We start from the raw sequence: 6,530 nt of genomic DNA, 5'->3' as shown, positions 1-6,530 counted from the left end.
GTTGCCTGTATACTAGTATCTTGAAAGATAGTACAACACTCTTTTTTTTTATTTTTAGTTTTTTAGTGTGTTTTTTTTTCCTTAATTCTCATGGATCTGCTGACATCAGGAATTATTGAATCTTTTTTTCTTATGTTAGGCCTTTAGTTGACCCAGATTTCTTGAGTCAAATGGGAGAACCCAGCTGGAGACAGTGTGTTGAGGGTACAAGTTTGGAACCACCTTGGAGGAGGTGGATGCTAAGTCTCCCCAAGCATCTTCTGGGGAGCCTAGCGTGGTACTTAGAGCAAGCCAAGCTCCAAGGTGGGGTTTAGAATGTGGAGATGGCTTCATGAAAGGATTGTCTTAGCCCGTGGCACCTTCTCTACTGCTTAAAAAGTTCCAGGGGCCACTTACTAGTATTTCTCTCTCTGACCTTATTTCCTACCCTCTTTCCCAGCCTTTTCTACCAGGCTCTAGCTACACTGGTTTTATTGCTGTTCCTGGAACTACCAAGAATGTCCCCAGCTCAGCGTCTTAGAACGTGCCATTCTCTCTGCTTGGAGTGCTCTTCCCCCAAATATCAACATGGCTTATTCTTTCACTGCATTCAAGTGGCTGCTCAAATACCGCCTCCTCAGATGTATTTTGTTGTCAATCTAATCCTTTACTCTGTTTTCTTCCTAGCACTCACCACCTGATATTATATTAGACAGTTGCTTATTTATGGTCTCTCTCTAGGAAAGCAGAAATTTTGTTTGTTATGTTCATTCACTACTATGTCCCTAATGCCTAGAACAGTTCTCACACATAATAGATGAAACTTATGTGATTGCTTAAAGATAATTTTTAAATATAAGGTTCAAGAACATAGGTAGAATTGAGCTTTGGAGTACAGCAGGCATGGGGGAAATGGAGTTATTTAAAAACACCTACCAATATATGCTAGTAACAGGGAGCCATTGATCTACACCTAAGCTATTCCCAAACTTTCCTGCACTCAGTGAGGTTTTTAAAAATTAACTGTGCTCCCTACTTATCCTTCAAAGCAATAAAAGGGCCATACTATTCAACTGGGCCTCATGTATTCATTTCTGGAGGTTCATTTTTCTTGACAAGTCTGGTTTTCAGGAAAGATAATCCATAAAAAAGGGTTCCTTGACCCAGCTCCAGTTCAGGCATGGAAATAATGGTTCTTGTTTGGAAAGGCACCATAAAGAAACGAATCAATAACTTTCATAAGGTTATTTTAGAGTTCAATTCTTTTCCCAAGTGCCCTTCCTCAGACAGCTTAGATAAACAATACCTTTTTTATTTGGTCTCATTTTAAAGTTCATGTAAAGCTCCTCATCCAGACCCAATAAAAAGGAGCAGAGGATACTTATTGTTAAGAAAAGATATGAGTCCTTTTACATTCTCTCCTTTTAGGAGGAGAAAACACGTATTAATGTCAAATAAAAGCAAAAAAGGCAAACCACTTCCTGTTTGAAACCTATTTCAAAGACTTGCTCCACATAACACCCCCTTATGGAGTGTCTTGTTTTCCACACCAAGGACCTAAGTAGTTTCCCATGTCAGCATCCTGGAGTGATTAGCTTGTACCTGATCTCCTCCTCCTGCTGTCTTAAAATGATAAATCTGAAGGCATCAGCTATAAGAATATCATTTGGCTACAGAAAGAACAGCATGAATCACAGATGAAAAGATAGTTGCTATATATAACTGAAAATGTCTTTGTTCAGTTGCTGACAAGAGACCCTGAATAGCATAGCAAGTTAACATCATGTTCTTGTACACGTGTCTTCTTAGAATAGTGTGGAAGCACGGGTGGTGGCAGGGAAAGGAAAGGGAACAAGCTACCTCCAGGGGCCGGTCCTTCTGGTCCTCCACACACTTAGGATCTCACTGCTCTTCCCAGCATCCTGTGAACAGGGCATCACTGCCCTTATTTTATAAATAACAGAATAGGGTTGAAGAAAAGGGCTGAGTGAATTGTCCAGAGCACATCTAGCAATGAGTAGATCTGGGATTCAAACCCATCCTTTTCCTTCTGTGCTATGTTATCATATACTATCATACAATGAATGCCTTATATTGTATAGCAGTCTCACCATTTCAAATCATTCTTACTTCCACTTTCTCAGGGTGAGACACACTGGGGCAGTGCTCCTAAATTTACAGAGGAAGAAACTAAGAGGTTGAGTGACTTACCTGCCTAACATGTTCCCTGTGCTTACAACAGCACACTCCGCCCTCTTTTTTAAAAAATATATTTTGATTGATTTCAGAGAGGAAGGAAGAGGGAGAGAAAGATAGAAACATCAATGATAAGAGACTCATTGATTGGCTGCCTCCTGCATGCCCCACACTGGGGATTGAGCCTGCGATCCAGACACGTGCTCTGACCGGAATCGAACCATGACCTCCTAGTTCAGAGGTCAACACTCAACCATTGAGCCATGCCAGCCGGGCCCACCCTCTTAATCTAACTTCTGAACATCCTCTGAGACTCAGCTGAAATATCACTTCCTTGGGAGGCCTTCTCTCTCTCCTGGACTAAGTCAGTATTTCCCTGCCTCATGTTTCCAAAGCTCACCCTGCTTCCACAAAGCCAGACTTACTCCTCCAAGTTCTGTTTTGCATAGAAAAGAAAAAGAAGAAAGAAGGCCCTCTGGGTTCCATATTATTTGACATTCACATATTTTATGTTTCTTCATATAATATGTTAAGATAGATATGATTATCATCCCCATTTTACAGATGAGAAACACAAGGTTCAGAGAGGTTAAGTAATGTTTCCAAAGCTTATAAGTGATGGTACCCATATTTGAACCAGTGTCCATTGGAATCTGAAGATTGTTTTCCTACCATATCCACCTATGTACCACAGCCTTGGTCTATGAACACAGGTTATATACCTCACAACTCAAGTAACCATGCCAATATGGTAGGGTGGATAAACTTGGGTTCAAATATCAATTCAATTACTTCCCAACTTTGGGGACTTGGACAAATCTCTTTGTTTTTCTGAGTTTCCATTTCCTAATATATAAACTAAGGAGAAGATAGGATAGGACCCAACAGGGTGACAGTAGAGATGAAATAAACTAATGTACTAGAATTTAGCACAGAGATGGCCCATAGGCAACACTCAAAAAATGGTAGCTAGGAGTCTGGTCACATGCCACAATCTTAACCTGTTGATCAAGGTATTTTCTGTGACATAAGACTAGTTGTAGCATTTAGAGATTTATAAAAATCCCTCCAGCTACCACAATAAGGGGAAGTTAACTTTCCCACCACTTAAAATTTTTATAAAATATTCCAATATAGAGGGTTATACTTGTAGAGTGATATACAGGAGGGGGGAGGGGGGAGTTTGGTGGGTAAATCTCTTCAAAATGTAGAATAAAATTAATTACCCAGTGAATATGCTTCAATTCCAAATTCTGAAGCAATGGAAACACAGGTTTAGCTCTGTAGCCCTTTTAATTTTTCCATTTGTTCTAACACAATCCTGTTATAGTGAAAGCCCAGCAAAGAGCACCTCAATGACAAAATTAATTCCTAGAGATGTTAACCATATAAAAAGTTCTATAATGATTAAACAGTCTGTCTCATATTTCTACTTAAGCAATCCAGATACCAGGGAGACTAATAGAGCTTAAACTAGTAATTAACTTTTTTTCCCCCCTCTAACAATTCAACTCTCAGACTTCATTTCATATTCCTAAGGCAAATGGAGAAAAAAAATTAAACATTCAAAATGCTTGCAGACAAAATTAAATTATAGCTATACCATTATCTCGTATATTAAAAGTATTTATTTTCTTGTTTTCCTCCTCCACTGGATCATTATCATTCATTTTATAATTAGTTGTTTACTGTCTCCATTCCCAAGAGTGAGAAAGATTTCTTTATATATAGGTGGCTTTGTATTCCCATAGTGAATGAAGCATAACAGGCACTGGTAGTGTTTTTACAGAGTGGATGGATGGATGAATAAGTAGATGGATAAATGGATGAATGGATATTCTTAAATTTAAATAACTGCTAGCTATTTTGTGATGTAATTGCTGAAAGTCAAACACAGACAACAGCACTTTACTCTCCATGCTACCCTATAATACCTGCCTTGTAGCTGCAGTAGCCATTTTTAGTGCCCACTGTTTGAGATCTTCCTTTTTAGACTTATGTCTCAGTCAAGATGTTCGCTCTAAAAGAGCCCCTCTATTTCTGACTGAATGCCAGGTTGTCTGCCTGATGCCAGAGCTGTGTCATATCATCTGAAGCTCTGTTTCATGTCCTCAGTCCCTAACTTTTTATGCTAGCCAGCCTCTTGACAGTTGGCTAGGAAAACCGGCCGTCCCGTAAATGACAACCAGGTAAAGTCACATCCTACAATGCCTGTTTTCAGGCCCAGCCAAGGCCCTGGGTCAAAGAATTCATTACTGGTGACCCAGCCTCACTACTTAACATAAAGCAAGCATCTACACAGGAGCTATGCCACCTCAAGAGGTATTTGAAAATTCGTTTTGAAGACTGAGTGTTGGGATTTATCCACTGACATTTAATGAACAGAAATCATAAACTCAAGATGTCATGAATAGGCAACACACTCCTACACAAAGAAAAATTGTCCCATTTCCACATGACTTTAATGTCCCACCAAACATTCATGTCAGCGAAAAATCTGTTTATCATTATTGACTACATATCCTAACTCTGTTTTACATATTAACACAAAGAATTTATTCAGCAGCAACCATGTACACTAAATTATTCGGGAACTTAACTACCCTGTAACTCTAAGAAAGATTGTACTTTATTTTGTTTCTAACTTTGTGAAGATAAAAGAAGAAAATAAAAACATATATTGGAGATCTAAAAATAACTATGAATATTTCATTAGGTAAGAAGTAGCTATAAGCATAATTAATTTGAAATTCTGGAACAGAAAAATACAAACAAATGAGATTAATTTTGTTGAACTGCATATTGGATAGCTCAAAAGAATATTAGTAAACAAGAAGATAGGTCAATTGAAAATATCTGAACTAAAGGACAAAGAACAAAAAGTTTAAAAAAGAGAAAAGAGCATGGAAAACACATGGAATGTGTTACAAGGTTTAACATATGGGCAACTGAGTTCTTATAGGGAAATAACAGAAAATGGTGGATACAAATTTTTGAAGAAATAATAGCTAAAAATTTTCCAAAATGAAGGAAAACATTAAGCCAGATTCAAACGTGCTATAAATATCAAGTAGAATAAATATAAATATCTAAGCACATCAGAGTAAGACTACTAAAAATAAATAGCAAAGAGAAAAGTATTTTTTCCCAACATCCAGCTATTCTCCCCACCCCACAACCCCTGGAAACCACTTTTCTACTCTCTGTTCCTATGAGTTTGTCTAATTTTGTTGTTGTTGTTTAGATTTCACATGTAAGTGATACTCTGCAATATTTGGTCTTTCTCTTTCTGGCTTATTTCACTTAGCATAATGCCCTTCAGGTGGATTCATGTTGTTACAAGATTCCCTTCTTTCTTTTAAAGCTTAAAATATACCATTTTTTCTTTATCCACTCATCCATCAATGGGCACTTAGGTTGTTTGCATAAATAAAGATCTTAAAAGCCATAGATGGGTAGGGAATTATCGTCAAAGAAGAAGAACTCTAAACCTGACAGCTAAGTTCTCCACACACACACACACACACACACACACACACACACGCACAAATCCTAGCAGTTAGAATTTAAAGTGGTAAATGGACATAATCGCCAACTTAGAATTCTATACCCAGCAAGATAGCCTTCAAAAATGAACGTGAAATAAAGATGTTTTAAATTAATAAGACCTGTGAAAATTTGTCACCTGCAGACCCAAACTAAACAAATAAAAAATTAAAAAATACTAAATTAAGTTATTCAGGCAAAAATAAAGTGATGCTAGATGGAAGCACAATCATGTAGGAAAGAATTTAAAGTAACGAAAAGGACAAATATGTGGGTAAGTCTAAATAAAGAACTGTATGACACAAAAATAATAACATATTGTGGGATTTAAAATGTATGTAAATATAAAATGCATAACAACAATAACACATAAGACAGTGAGGAGTAAATAAAGTGTTTTAAGGTTCTAGTATTAGCTGGGAAGAGGTAAATAAAATAATTAATACATGCTGTAATTTCTGGGATTAACCACAAAAGAAATATTAAAAGCATTTATAACTGTCAAACTAATAGATGGGAACATAAAAATTATTGGATTGAACGAAAAGAAGAAAAGAGAGAGGAAAGTAATATAGGAAAGACAGAAAACAAATAGTAAGATAGTAGATAGAAATATTAAAATATTATTAATTACACTGAATGAAAATGTTAAAAGATAAAATTTGTCAGACTGCATAAGAACAAGGAGTGGACCCCAAAACATTGGAGTGCCAGTATCATAAAGTATCAACTTAATTTCTCAAAGATAAAACCCAATAAACATATTTGTATATTTGTATGTATTTATACCTCTGCTGCATTCAAAATAG

This window comes from Myotis lucifugus, unplaced genomic scaffold (genome assembly GCF_000147115.1).
Source record: "Myotis lucifugus unplaced genomic scaffold, Myoluc2.0 scaffold_12, whole genome shotgun sequence".
Lineage (NCBI taxonomy): Eukaryota > Metazoa > Chordata > Mammalia > Chiroptera > Vespertilionidae > Myotis > Myotis lucifugus.
The sequence above is the reverse complement of the archived record's forward strand: the minus strand, read 5'-3'. Positions refer to the sequence as shown.